Source organism: Mesoplodon mirus (assembly GCF_964341445.2).
Source record: "Mesoplodon mirus genome assembly, chromosome: 12".
NCBI classification, from domain to species: domain Eukaryota; kingdom Metazoa; phylum Chordata; class Mammalia; order Artiodactyla; family Ziphiidae; genus Mesoplodon; species Mesoplodon mirus.
In genome coordinates, this window is record NC_138988.1 from 27,868,618 (window position 1) to 27,884,752 (window position 16,135).

The following is a 16,135-nucleotide window of genomic DNA, read 5'->3' on the forward strand; positions in this document are numbered from 1 at the left end:
AACGCACCGCCGGCCCAGCAACTCTTTATGCCTGGACTCTCTGCACCGCTTAAAGGGGACTTCTTCCAGCTTCTAGAGAAGGGCCAGGAAAGTTCATTCCTTCCACGTGCGACGAAGTTTATGTAATGTGTATTCTGGGCAGGGCCACGTGTGTGGGCGGGTATGTATACACGTGCCTATCTCTGCCACCCCGAGCCACAAGGCAAGAAGCGGCAGTCGAGAGTTTGGAGAAGACAGGGTGTCCATCAAAAGCACATGAAGCAGACTGCCTTCTGTCCATCTGTTACTTGCAAAACTGAGAAGCTGTGCTCCATTCTGTAGATCACACTTTGAAATGAGAAATGAGCAAAACTGGAATGTGCTCGGAGGTGAGAGACAAGGATGGAGGAAGGACCTCATGAAATGTTTATGAAAATGTACAACAGTTAAAAGAAATGTGGGTGCTGAGCCTGGGGCCGGGGTGGGCAAGCTGCACTTGGCAGTTGTCTTCAAACCAAGTAAAGACACATACGTGGGATGGGGGATGGAGTCATTCTATAAAACCCTGGAATAGAAAGAAGAGCGATGCAAAGGAGATGGAAGGGATCTGTGTGGAACTCCACACTCAGGAGGTTCCAAAGATGAGATGGGCTCTGGGCTCCATATTATTCATTCATTCAAGCAATACATGCGGATGATGTGCCAGCAATCATGGCACTCAATAGGATAAACAGGCTCCTCATGGTGAGAAGATTACAGACAAAGTCAACTCAATTGAAAGGAGTAAGTAACAGATCCCCTAAGTTTTATCTGGGCAAACGGCCACCCAAGCTCATGACTACATTTCCCAGCTTCCCATGCAGCTAGGTATGCACATGCGAGTAAATTCTGATCAACAGGACAAGTGTGAAAGCAGCATGTACAGCTCAGAGTACTTGCTCGTAAAGGGAATGGGACAGACTTTCTACACACCTTCCAGCTGGCTGGAGGACAGATATGATGGCAGGAGCTGGGACCTGAGATCATCAGACATGCTATGGATGGAAGAATGACATGATAGAAGCACTGGGTCTCTGACACTTTCACCATATCAATACTCAATTGCTTGGGTGTAGACTATTCCAAGAGAATGAAATCCACTACATTGTTTAAGTCACTGTTATTAAGGCTACTGTTATAATAGATAAACAGGAATTCAAATACACATGCCCCAAAGGACACTGTGATTTTGTGAATGGCAGATCAGTATTAGAAAATCCAAGTTTCAGAGCAAACACAAGAACATAATCCACTTATCAACTTAAGCATCCCTCTCAAGGGGCATTCAGAATATTCATCAGAATATGTCAGTGATTCTGATTCACATATAAATATATATACGTACACACACACACACATATATAGAACTTGACGTGATGAGAGCTGTGTTTAAGATTGATATTTTTTTTTTTCCTTTCTCTAACTAGGATATGTAACTTGGATACACTTCCCCCATCACTGAGACTCAAAACACCCAGTAGAACAAGCTAAATGTTCTCACAAGTGAGGTAATTATAACTGCATCTTTGAGTCCATAAAATATTCAGGCACGAAAACACAGGTGCAGGAGTGAAAGACAGGACCCTGGCCTGACTCACATGTGGTTCACTTGCAAAGAGGAAATTTGCTTTCCCTGGGCTCGATGGCACAGATATCTAATGGGGTGATTTTCTACAGTGGAGACTATTTTCAAACTAGCTGATCTACTGATTACATGTTTGATATAAATGCCAAAGAAAGAAAAGACTGGCATCATTGAGGAGACAAGAGGGAAATCTGTTAGATTATCTTATTACTACTGGTGAGATACAGAGTCTGAAAAACACTCTCAGAAATGGAGAGAAACAATGTGACTAAAAGAGCTGCAGGAGATGGGTGACAGTCACCACCCAGTCAGTATGAATCATACCTGGATGGTCTCAGATGATTTCTTCCAAAAATTTATTGCTACCAAGTAAAGCAAGGAGTGATATGGTAGGAAGCAATTAATCGATGAGTGGAAACTATTATTAACAGCCAACATTTCAGTTATCACTTATGCTCACCAGACATTGAAAGCAAAGTGTACTTCGTACATTTTATCCCCTCAACAATCCTGAGCTGCAAACTATTATTATGGCCATTTTACAGATGAGGAAACTAAAGCTTACAGTTTATTCACAACGTATTTAATGACTGTCTACACGGTACCATGTACAATTTCTAATTGGGAGCAAAAAAGATTAAAAAAAGACAAGGTCTCTGCCTTCACAGGCCAACATTCTACCTGCAGAAAGCACAAACTCGGACCTTAGCAACATTCTGATCAGCCAGCATGTTTTAAAGATTTTGTCATTGTTACTTTTCTAACTGGAAAAGAGCATGCACCCTACCATGTAGACTGAGGCTCCATCATTTCCCCCATCTTATATCTCTGCTGTTTGACATATTTATCATCCCTGACTGCCTTCCTGCAGATATTTATTTGCTTTTGAGACCCCAATCATAGAATGGCGGCAGAGGCTCTGCTCAAAGGGTTCTGCTTGTCTGACCAGAAATCCTTAGCCACATGGGTTTCCTAATTGGCAGTCCCCTCTCCAGATGGTCAGCATGACCATTCTGTATGTTAGCTTCTTTAGCTTAAAGTAAAGCAGCAAGTGGGAGGGTTCTTCTAGCTCTGATCTTGGTCAAGATAAGCCTTCCTCCTGGCTCTGAGGGACTGTCAGCCTCTCAAGAGATACTGAGACAAGGAAGAGCACGTGGCACGATACCTCTGGAAATCTGCAAGGGAAAGCCAATAAAGGTCAAAGAAATGGCGAGACAAGTCAACTGTTTCTGACCACGAACCAAAACTGCGATGGTGGCGGTGGCAGTGGTTGTTTTAAGTTTTGGGGTAAAAGAATATGGGTTCAAATCCTACCTCTTTCTCTTCATGTACAATTGTGGCAAGTTTCATGACCTCTCTGTGCCACCATTCCCTCAGTTGTAAAATGAGAATCTAACACAGTACAATGTGGAAGATTAGCTGTGCTAAAGGAAAATGAACCATGAGAACAGTGCCTTGTACATGGTCAGAACTCAGCAAATGATGGGATTAGATGTTTGTATATTTGACCCTTTTAAAGGCTAGTGCCAAAGGCACTTGGTCAGCTCATGCTGGGAAGTGCATAATACATTTAAGTATTCATTTTTCCTATATCTTCCTCCTAGCTAAGATGCCCGAGGCTGCCAGAAATAATCACACTATTTGTGATCCTATGTTTATGCAACAGAAACGAAATGGAATTTTATGGTCGGCTGTGTTCAACACCGATGCCCACATTGGGATAAATCCATGCAGTGCTGTGTAACAAGAATTTATGCAATATCCAATCTAAACATGCAGCTCCCAGGCCAGCAAAGCCTTACCAAACTATCAGCTTAAAAAAGGAGCAAGCCAGCTGCACATCTGTAGACCTCATCTTATATGCACTTAGCAGTAGCTATTTAATTGACCTGAAGAGTAAATCTGATCTTATTCCTTTAAAAAAAGGAAACAGATTTTGTCAGGAGAAATAATTTTCACAGAAAATATGTTTCAAATAGCAAAAAAAATAAGTGAAAAACTGAAAATACAAATGAAGAAGAATTGCCATATTTAGGATAAAATAAATGTTGCCAGCTGATAAGAAAGGAAGGCAACATAGAAGAGCCATGAGTCAAGAATTTAAAAATATTAGGTCCAAAGGATGCTAAGAACAGGAACACCATGAACTAGTTATGGTATTCATGAAGCAACCTGCAAGGACTAAACATTGAAAAGAGTTATTAACATGATCATTGTTCTTGAACAATCTCCCAGCATTGTTTTTGGTTTTGGTTTCTGGTGGGGGGGATATTCTTTTTTAAAGATGCCACAAAGGGCACAGCATTGACTCTATTGCTGGGTTGGTGCTCCTCAAAAATGTAATCAAGGTGGATCATCAACTTAAATAGTGCACTCCCTGGGCCAAGGGAAACGAGCATGCAGCCTGGTCAGAGGTGGCTGGGAAGGCAGCTGGAAGAAGAAGGAGGACCTGTGCTTTGAGCAATAACCCAGTGGGGGCCAGGCACACACACAGCCTTCCCAAAAGATCTAGTGAGCTGAGCTTAACTACGGAGGTAGCCTGGAGGATACAGTGGGCTGAACTTAGCAAGGAAGAAATCTAGTGACTGTGGACATGCCATCACCTCTCAGTATAAAATGGAGTGAAAACAGCAATTTGTCTGGGCTGAACAATATTCTATTTATCAAATACTGTCAAGCAGGCATCCAGAGAAATGGATGTCTACTCCTTTAAATATTAAAGTCATTCTGATCTAAATAATTTAGGGTAAAAATATATGCATCCATCCAACAAATATTTACTGAGTGCTCACTCCACGGGGTGGGTGGGAGTACAGCACGGGGGGAGGGGTGGGCAAAGACAAGTTCTCTCCTTCAAAGAATGTACATTCCTGAGGCAGAACTGTAAAAAAGAATTCTAAAGCAACTAACAACTTGGAGGCAGCTACAACAAGGAAGGAAGCTTTAGGGCGTGATGCTGAGGGTGAGAAGAAACTCAACATGGCAAGAGCCAGGAGCAGAGCCTTCCAGGCATGGGGATCAGATGAGAAGCCTGCAACGTGAAGCAGTGGAAAGGGAGCTGAAGCACAAGGAAGAGGAGACAGGGCAACGGGAGACCAAGCCAGGGGGCCCGGCAGGAGCCAGATGGCAAGACTCACTGGGTACCCAGAAGCCTTGGGCCCTTTCCCAGCAATGCCTGAAGACTGCACTGCCTTCTCTTACAGGTCCCCTTTGCCATGGTTCAACAGCACTATTACCCGTATTACTTTTTAACTATTAATTTAATTAGAAACACCCAGAGATGATGCACAACTCCACACACACACAAAGAAAACACAGGCTACTGTCCATTCAGAGTTTTGAGGTCTTTTGTTTTTTCAAATACCCTTCAGTATTCTTCCTCCATTCCTGCTTAGAATTTGTCTCTAACCATTTGATGAGGAAAACAGTTGTCAGTAGCAAGTCAAAAATAAGAGGTAACTTGTAACATCCAGTCCAACACCCCAACGTGAACTGAGGTGATCATCCTTGGGCTGTTAGCTCTTCATGACACTCCTGAGGAGAGAGAGAGAGAGGGAGAAAAACAGAGACAGACAGACAGAGAGAGAGAGAGAGAGACAGAGCCACCACTCTGATCTTCAGAAAATCACCAACGTTCTTACAGATGAAATTTGTTGGAACTAATTCTCTGGTGTCCCGGGTCAAAATTTCTTTCACAGTCACCCTTGAAATTTAGAAGCCACACAAAATACAAAAACTAGTCTATATAAATACAAATCTTCTACATGCAAATCTACCTAAAAACACACACATCTGACACAGCCAAGACGGCTGTCACCATCACATTCTGTATGCTCGGCTGTATGTATAGATGCAGGGTAGGTAGCTCTGTCTTTATCATTCTCTATAAATACTTACACTGGCAACTGTCAACCCAGTCATGGAGAATTAAAAGCAATTTGTAGGTATAAAAGAAAACACACCACACTGTCTGTTATTCTATCATCAAATGTGTCAATATCTAAGTACCCAGAGGAAGAAAGGGCATTACTAATAAATTTAATTAAAACCTGGTATTTCATTACTGATAATTCAATGCCTTTTATTTAGTAGAAATTGGTATACATGAATCTGTTTTCATATGATTCACACTGAAAGAAAATAAAAATCAGGAAGCTCAAATTGTACATATGAAAACTTCAACACTGTTCAAGGTCAAAAGGATGTCACTTTGCAAAGAACCCACCCACAGCTCTTTCTACTCAGACACTGCAGCCTAAGGTCCAGAGCAGCCAAGATGCTGGCGCTGAGTCTGCAGCGTGATGCTCACATGATGCCTGAACAACAACCTGTGCTTCATTTTTCAAATGCATTTCTGTTCATCTCAGGTCACAACTGAAATGAGCTGAACAATTTAATTCATCACCTTTTGGGCAGGGATCCACACAGAAAAACCCACATCCAAAGGACAATTTGACCCAATTGATGGGCTTTTCTCAAAGGAAGTTCACAATGAAAAGCACATGGAACCAGAAGGGGCCATTCATTTTACAATGAATTGTTGAGTTCCAGTCTAGGAAAGGAAGCTTAGGACTAAATATGGGATCGTTGGAAAACCACTGAATTAAAAGAGAATACAGCAAAAGAAATCTTGTAAAGTCCATCTTGTAAGGCAGTGTCATTTTTTAAAACATAAACATCAGGCTTCCAAATAAACTAGAAATTTATAATGTAAAAGAGCACCTCAGGGCTTCCCTGGTGGCGCAGTGGTTGGGAGTCCGCCTGCCGATGCAGGGGACACGGGTTTGTGCCCCGGTCCGGGAAGATCCCACATGCCGTGGAGCAGCTGGGCCCGTGAGCCATGGCCACTGAGCCTGCACGTCCGGAGCCTGTGCTCCGCAACGGGAGAGGCCACAACAGTGAGAGGCCCGTGTACCACACACACACAAAAAAAAGCACCCCAGTCTTCATTCCCAAAGAGAGAACAAGTTCTAGGAAACAATTTGGCTCAGAAGCCTCACACTTGTTATTTTATTTTTTTTTTATTTTTATTTTTTTTTATTTTTTCTCTTTGCGGTATGCGGGCCTCTCACTGTTGTGGCCTCTCCCGTTGCGGAGCACAGGCTCCGGATGCGCAGGCCCAGCGGCCATGGCTCACGGGCCCAGCCGCTCCGCGGCATATGGGATCCTCCCAGACCGGGGCACGAACCCGTATCCCCTGCATCGGCAGGCGGACTCTCAACCACTGCGCCACCAGGGAGGCCCCACACTTGTTATTTTAAAAAACAATGCTTTTTGCCTGTGATAAATGGCATTTTGGACATGTTTTTGGTAACGCCTTAAATGTCACATTAAAGAATGAAAGCTCAGAGGCAGAACATTTGGTTTTGGTTATGACACTCCAAGGTCTCTGTATAGCAGCACTACTGATATTTTTCGCCATATTAGCTCACTGGTGTGTGTGTGTGTTGGTGGGGGTCATGTCCCGTGCACTGTAGGACCTTTACCAGCACCCCTGGCCTCTGCCCTCTATATGCAGCATCAACATCTCTCCTTCCCTATTCTGATAACCACAGAAGCCTCCATTACCAAATGTTCCCAGTGGAGCAAGGAAGAAACAAAAATCACCTTTAATTGAGAACACTGTACTACTTCAACCACACTGTTTTACGGTGAAATGACATTTTATTACATTTAAAGACTGTCACAATACAGTTGATACTTTTATAGAAAACATATCAAGTCTGAAAAGAGGTAAGACATTTTCAGCCTCCTTATCTCCAACATCTTTGTAATTTCGAAAATACATCTAAAACTTCTTAAATAGAAGGAAACACTCAAATGAAAAAAAAATTAAGCCACCAGTGTCTCAGTCTTCTCAGAGTCCTATTATCATAGGGGTATAAAAGCTTTCGTTTTATGGAGACTGCCAAACAACATCCTATCATTTAAAAGCTCATAAACTTCAGCAACTTGGTCTAGGAAATGTTGGTTCCATTCCTGAAAGAGAAATAAATCCCCTCCTCATGCAGTCTGACAATTGCTATGATTTTTCTTTCCGTAAATTCATGAATTTAATCTTCCCAATAGAAATCAGGGTTAAAAAAAATGGGTGGGGAGGCAAGATAACAAGTTTGATTCGGAAAATGTGATTGGGTTTCAGTCTACATTCACTTCGGATGGAAAATCATCGCATCCTGTGTGGTTAACATACACACGCCATTACCACCTCTGTGTTTCCTGAGCTCTCACGGTGGGGCTGCCTTATTCAGGAGGAGAGCCCAGGACGCTGTGTTAGCATACTTCCAAGGTTTCTGGGGCGTGTTTGCAGGGCAAAAGAAGGGGGAAAGAGAGCCATCAGAGGCAAGGTGAGCAGCAGGGCGTGGGCAATCAGAGGGAGCCCAAAGGGCCACGCACCCCTGCTTTGTCCTCCACTGAGAAGTGAACTGTGCGTCACTTAATCTCTTGCCTCAACTCCGTATAGCAGAAGGATGGCCCGTAATCCATCACCTGGCTAATTTATCTTCCTCCACAACTGCACGGAAACTCTCCTTCCGAACCAGATGGGTGGCCGACAGAGAAAAAACACCCAAGTTACAGATGGCTTCCTAAAGGCACCCCGCCCCGACCGCCAATGCCCCACTCTTTTTGAGTACAAGTGTACTTCCCTTTGAGTGGGGAAAACGTCCAACTTTATCAAACAATTATGAAATCTTTACAGAGGAATCTTATCTCCCGTTTCTATTAAATGGAAACTACCACCGTTACAAGAGGAAGATAATCTGATTTATAAACCACAGAAATGACACAACTTGAAAGGAGGCCTCAATTTTATAAAGCAAGAAAATTCTATAGCGAGCTTTTAAACCTAACAGACAAACCACACCAAATACAGCCCCAGGGTTATTTTGCCCCGGTCATGCTTAAAAGGCATCATTTTGCAGACTCAGATGGTTAGCAGCAAACCACAGCGAGTTCCCACATGAAATCATGCACTTCTCAGAACCCAGCCAGCATGGCCACATAAATGGGCTAGAGGGCTTCTGGCCGACATTCATGGCCAAGTTCATCCTGTTTCAACAGTACAGGATACAACCATTCTCAAAACAGCCAAGTGGGAGACCTGCCCAGCTGGCAAAAGGACAGATTTCAAGAGGCCTCTCCCCACACTGAGCTCACAAAAGCACACCAGCTAATGAAATTCCAAGGGACAGTTGACAGTTCTGCCTCAGAATGTGGGGCAAGTCCTACAAAGATGACAACTGGCACAGACCTGTTGTCTGGATCCTGAAGACGTACCAGGAGACCAACCGTATTTCCAGCTAGCCAGGCTTTTATTTCCTGGGCAAGCCCTCAGCATTTTGAGCAGAATACAGCTGGAAAAAAATTTTTTTTCTTCATGCTTTGGAAGCTAATGTGCCTACCGATGGAAAAGATCAAATGAACAGAACAAAAAATAGAAAGAGAATCCTGAAATGGAATTTGGTTGCTTAACTGTGGAGTTTCCTGTAGTCAAAAATAGAATCCAGACACTTGACAGTCACATGCACTTATGCAGTGGCCCATCACGAATGATGATGAATTATTTTAAAAATAAAAGCAAGATACGCCATTTCACCTATACGCACTATAATGTGGGTTAAAAACAAAAACAATGTTTACAAATCTTGCTTTATTCTCTCAGACTTTGTTTTTACTTTCGGTCTCATAACGTTTTTACTTTCAGTCTCATAACGCCATGAACACTGCTAGGACTTGCTGGGGAAGAAAGGAATGAGACGGGTCCTCTAAATAATTGTGGCCCACTCTACAAGGACATATATAGACTACCAAATGTAGAATAGACAGCTATTGGGAAGCAGCCACACAGCACAGGGAGATCAGCTCGGTGCTTTGTGACCACCTAGAGGGGTGGGATAGGGAGGGTGGGAGGGAGACGCAAGAGGGAGGGGATATGGGGATATATGTGTATGTATAGCTGATTCACTTTGTTATAAAGCAGAAACTAACACACCACTGTAAAGCAATTATACTCCAATAAAGATGTTAAAAAAAATTGTGGTCCACTTTAAACACTGAACACCATAAAAAGTACTAAGATTTTAAATGTGAAATAATGTTACAAGCTGGAATTATAATGACATTGCCTAAATGGGAGCCAGGGTGAGGCTACCAACCACTCATTTCCACTCTTTCTCGGTTTAACCATCCTCAAAATGCCCTTCCTTGACCCTGTAGACCTGCACTGCTCAAACTTGAAAGTGTCTGCAAATCATTTGAGACGCTTGTTTAAAAGCAGGTTCTATTCTGATTCTGGATGGGGCGTGAGGTTCCGCAGTGATGCCCCTGGTCCAAGGATCAAGCTGTGTGTAGCCAGGAGCTCAGTTCCTATGGAAACACTGTGGAGGCTCCCTCACCGGCAGCCCTCTCCCTTCTTGGCAGCCCTCTCCCTTCTTACCGAAGAACAGCAATCTAATCAACCCAAGGGCTGAATCAGGCTTGAGCCAAGCCAGCCCTGGGAACTGGAGTCCTCTCTGCTAGACACTGGTGTCAGTGAGCACACGGTCCAACTTGGGCCAGTAACTTGTAAGAGGAAGTCAGCTGGACTTCCTGGGATGAAAAAGTTGTTTTCCCTCCTACCTTAGCTCCTGCTGCAGCCTCTGCTATGTGAGTCTGGGCTACAGGAGGCCGAGGGGGCCACCTGGAAGCCACAAGGTGACAAGGTTGGGGTTGAAAGGGCAAACATAGAGGACAACAGAGTGAAAGCAACAAAAGAGCCAAGATCAGGGGTCAGCAAGCTATGGGCCACAGGCCAAATCCAGACTGCCATCTGTTTTTGTAAATAAAGTTTTACTGGAGCAGAACCACGTCCATTTGTCTACTGTTGATGGTTACTTTTAAGCTATCGCAACAAGGATGAGAAATGGCAGCAGTGGCCATATGGCTCTCAAAGCCTCAAATATTTACTATCTGGCCCTTTTCAGAAGAACTTTGCCGACCCCTGGCCTAGATCATTAAGTCACCTCCCCCTATGCTTCACTGCATCCTCCATCTTACCTTCATAGCACTTCCAGCATGAGTAATTACTTTTCAATAGCTGTCTCTCCTGTTGGGCAGTAAACTCCTTAGCTATCTTGTTTACTGCTATCTGCCAGTTGTGAACACAGTGCCAGGCACATAGGAGATGCTCAATTAGCGGTGCAATCTGTAATTAAGCTCAGATGTTCTAATCAAGATGTTTCCAAGTTTCCGTTCCTTTCTCTGGCTCTTCAACATAAGGTGTTTAGAACATGCTAAAAATGACTGTTCTTAATATAACCTCCTATTAATAACAATAACCTGCTTTTCATCCTTCCTTCCTCTAAGGAACACCACAAACACCACTTCCTTCCTCTAAGACCGCTTACAGGGAGGCCAGAATGGAGTTTCCAAATCTGGACTCACCATACCCAGAAGCAGGAGCCCCTGGGGCCTGGAAGTCCAGGTCAGAATTTGCATGACCTCCAGACCCTTGGCAAACAGAGGGATGGACAGCCTGTTTTCCAGCCAACCTGAGTCCACAGCAGAGAGAACACACAAGAGTGGGCAGCCTTTTGTGAGCCCAAGAGGAAATATAAATTTTGAATAAAGGAAGAAAAGGAAAAAGAAGTAGGAGATCCCAGGATGATAAAAGCCCCAACTTCCTATAGTAAAAGAGATGCTACAGGATATCTTAAAGAGACCTCTAAACATCACTATGAAATTGTCTTGTAGCAAAATAGCATGATGGAAATGGGTGCTTACTAGTTAGTTTCAAAGACGAATAGTTTCCTTGATAAAATTAGCAATTGATACATTCCCTCTACTATATTTTGTAGCAAAATAGCACAATGATGAAAAAAAAAAAAAAACCCATACAATATGGAGTTGGAACTTGGCTGGAGTTCCTGCCTAGGGATTGGGGTAAATTATTTGGCCTCAGTTTTCGAATCCATAAAATAGACATAATATGAATACTTCTCTTAATAAATTTGTGAGGTGAATACTTATTAGATGGTAACAAGATATTACTGTTGCTATTCATTTTTAAAGCAAACATGTTAAAATCATTCAAATACATTACCTATCAACCTTTATCTTTTAAAAATTTTACTACCTTTCCCTATACACTGTTGACACCAAACCCTTTTGTTTTCCATGATTTACCAAAAACAAATCTCTCCCACCCCATATTATATACCTGTGCCTGAAAAGTTACCACAAGTACTATATAGTTGATCATTAACAATCTACAGCAGGCTATGTCTCAATATTCCTCCTCAAAGAAACATGGGTAAGAAACAGTTTCAATATGAAGCCTCTCCTTTTGAGGAAATACCTGGCAACTTCACTCAGCAAGTAAAGAAATACACAGGAACAGCAAATATCATGTTTCTTTAAGCCCACTCCTAGCACTGTTCTAAAACCTTTACTTTTCATTACACAGCCCAGTCACAACCTACACACATGCAAAACACAGCTTAGTTTTGTGATGTTTGGGGGAAAGAGACATAAAGTGTCAAATTTATGAAACGGGCTGAGCTGATGTGTCAGCATTAATTAACTGAATCAACTTAATCAGTTCCCACTAAGCTGTAGGCACCAGAAAAACAGGGATCAAAGGGTTAAATTCTAAGAGAGGAGCATGATAATAATGGTTGGTGGGGTAATTTTTCTGAAGACAATTAAAGGAAGTGGGGAGAAGGGCATGGAGCATGACCAAAGTACTGTCTTAGAGGGGCTTATGGGTAAGCCTCTCTGGGAAGGTGAAGTTTGAACAGAGACCAGAATTGAGTGAAGCAGTAAATTACATGCCCTGGGGGTAGGGGGTGGAGAGGCAAATGTGATCCAGACAGGAAACAGTTAAGTGCAGGCTACTGAGCCTGTTCCAAAGAATGGTTCCCCTTGGGTCTGACAACAATAACACACACACACACACACACACACACACATTCACAACAGGACACACACACACACACACACACACACACATTCACAACAGGAGTGCCCCCTGGTTCCCTGCCTCTAATCCCTCTCCTGTCGCTAGCTTTCTTCTCCTTCTCCCCTTCCAGACCATGTACCCCTTGAAGGCAGGAAGCCTGTCTGCCCAGCATTTCAGCACAGACACTCACGAAATGTTTACTGAATGCCTGAGCCAATCTTCCAGGCAAATATGCAGGAAAGTGATCCAAGAGCAGAATGTTTTCAAGAATTCTTTGTAAATTAACTTCTACCCAGGAATCAAGTCCATGAAGGTGATTATAGTCACTGCGGCTGAGAAGCAGTAGCATGCTGCTGGGGGAAAGGATCCCAGTGGCAGATCACATGCCCCTGGAAGTATGTCCCTGTGGAAGTTCAACTAATTAAGTGAAATTTACATTTTAGAAAGAGCTTCCTTTATACTAAGCCCAGATTCATGCTTGATACAACTAAAAACACTGAAGGCTTTAGGGGCTACCCTGGTGGCACAGTGGTTGGGAGTCCGCCTGCCAATGCAGGGGAAACGGGTTTTGAGCCCTGGTCCGGGAAGATCCACATGCCGTGGAGCGACTACGCCCGTGTGCCACAACTACTGAGCCTGTGCTCTAGAGCCCACGAGCCACAACTACTGAAGCCCGCGTGCCTGCAGCCCGTGCTCCGCAAACAGGAGAAGCCACCGCCATGAGAAGCCCGTGCACCGCAACGAAGAGTCGCCCCCGCTCGCCGCAACTAGAGAAAGCCCAGGCGCAGCAACTAAGACCCAACGCAGCCAAAAATTTAAAAATTAATAAAAGTAAATAAATTTTTTAAAAAGCCAAAACACTGAAGGCTTCATATATCATGTTAAAGATACAGAGGCTGGAGAATCTCAAGTGACACATACAAATGTTAGGTATGGTTTAATTAAGCTCAATATTCACAGACTCTGCTCATTGCTCTATATGAAGACTTAATGGAAGGAAACCAATTTTCTGACCTGTAAGTACAGAATCCACTACAATCCCTCAGCAAGAGGTATTACATGCCAATGTGCCATTTTCCTTTCCAGATCTGCCTCTACCGATCTCTATAACACCTGTGTACCTTCTCATTTATCATTTTATTTTCATCAGATTTTACTTTCATCAAGGTTTATCTTTACCAGGGAGGTAGGGAGGGAAGGTTGGAAGGAAGAAAGGAGGAACAGAGAAAACAGAGAGAGAGGATAGAAATCAACCCTTAAGAATTTTATTATAACAAGCCGCCCCACTCCACACCCCCAGTTTGCTGCAAGCTAAAGTTGTCTACTGTAGGCCAAGATCTGTGATGCCCAATGAAAGGAAAGAAAGCTTTTGTGCAGGGAGCTTACAATTGGACGGGAGAGACCAAAGAAAAACATCATATTTCATCAAATCTAAAATGCCGTCAATTCAACATTCACCTGTGTTATCTGTATCATTAACATTTTCTAAGTACGACCAATTCTTTAATAAACAGCACACCAATGTTTTAGAAATGCACACTCAAAAATATGAAAATGTCCATCTTTTTTTTTTTTACAGTGTTGTCATTACAGTCACATTTTACATTAGATCCTCAGATTTATTTATCTTATAGCTGAAAATCTGTCCCCTTTACCAACCTCTCCCTATTTCTATCTTAAAATGTCTTAATATGTCTATCCTGAAATGGAGAATCAAAACAACAAACACACCCATTAAAATGGGTCAAATCTCTACACTGATAATACCAAATGCTGACAAGGATGTGGAGCAAAAGAAACGCTCATTCGTTGGTGGGACTGCAAAATGGTACAGCTACTTTGGAAAGCAGTGTGGCACTTTTTTATAAAACCAGACATACTCTTATGACATGATGCAACAATCATCCTCATTGATATTTATCCAATGGAGCTGACAACCCACGTCCACACAAAAATCTGCACACAGATGTTTATAGCAAGTTTCTTTGTAATTGCCAAAACTTGGAAGCAACCAAGATGTCCTTCAGTAGGTGAATGTATAATTAAACTGCAACGCATCCAGACAATGGAATAATATGTAGCACCAAGAAGAAATAAACTGTCAAGCCATGAAAAGACATGGAGTAACCTTAAAGGACTATTATTAAGTGAAAGAAGCCAATCTGAAAAGGCTACGTATTGTACGATTCCAACTATATGACATACTGGAAAAGGCAAAACTATGGAGACAGTAAAAGGATCACTGGTTGCCAGGGTTTAGGAGGGAGGGAGGGATGAAACAGAGCAGAGAGGATTTTAGGGTGGTGAAACTAGTCTGTAAGACACTATCATGGTGGATATGTCACTATACATTTGTCCTAATCCATAGAATGTACAACACCAAAAGTGAACTCTGATGTAAACTATGGACTTTGGGTGATTGTGCTGTGTCAATGTAGGTTCCTGATTTATGACAAATGCACCCTCTGATGTTGACGATGGGAGAGGCTATGCACCTGTAGTGATATGAGGTATTTGGGAAACTTCTGTATCTTCCTCTCAATTTTGCTGTGAACCTAAAAACTCCTCTAAAAAGAATAAAATCTTTAAAAAAAATTAAATACTCAACAGAACCTCATCAATGTATTCATTACAAACTATGGCATTCACACATTTGGGAGGCGCTTTCAAATGATATAGAGCATTTCTGGACATGGGCTCCCAGAGGCACAGAGTTGGAAATACTCTGGAAAGCACATTTGACAAGTGAGGAGGAGTTTGTTCTAGAACTGAGGTGTGGGTTCAAGGCCAGGCATGCTCATCTCCTTATCAACGAACACCTCTCCTTATCCAAGGAACATCTCCCTCTTCCGCAACAGAATTCATCACACCTTCTGAAACTACCTCCACAGCTGGGACAGAGCTGCGTTTCACACTCCCAACACCTCCAGTTATGGGTGAGAATCCAGAGAATTTCCTAACTGGCGTGTGGGATCCCAGTACCACCATGCGGTGATTTTTCCTTCTTCTCGTGCGTGACTAAGAGGATCCACAGACAGCAGCCAATAGTGACTGCTCTTAAAGCAGGCTCTGTCAACACCGAGCCCCAGCCTCAGGGCACAGGTAAACGGAGATGGGTAAAGAGAAACACGGGTAACAACTTTTTAACCAAAAATGCTGCTTTCTTACACAAGGTGAGTAGGGAGTTTTCAAAGATAAACTGAAGCATATAAAGAAATTCTAAGAGTTTATTTGATCAAAGTCGACTTGAATGGGGCAGCAACAAACAGGAACATCCACTGGCAAGAGCTGGGGAGACTTTCAGAGAGAAAACGTAGAAGCAAAACAAGGAAATTATTGATTGGCTGTAGCCTGAAGCCTAGCTGGCTGCTTGTGATTGGTTGTTGTAAGGTGTCAATTTCATAACCCTGAGGCATGTACAGGCTTAGGTCTTGGTTTGTTAAACAGGCACCAGGGCATTACAGCCAGCTCAGTCTCAGGGCCTCCTTGTTTAATTAATTTGACAGCAGATTAGTGGATAAGGAGGTCCATTGACAAATGAATCTGGGTATGATCTGGCTCTTTATTTGCTTTCTATTTGTTGCAACATAAAC

The 16,135-nt window shown here is 42.9% G+C and overlaps 1 protein-coding gene across 4 annotated transcripts in view; it reads right to left on the reverse strand.

Annotated features, from left to right (window-relative positions):
* Positions 1-16,135, reverse strand: part of PTPRG (protein tyrosine phosphatase receptor type G) — a 747,832-nt gene that overhangs the window by 369,453 nt on the left and 362,244 nt on the right. The gene's annotated exons all lie outside the window — the stretch shown is intronic.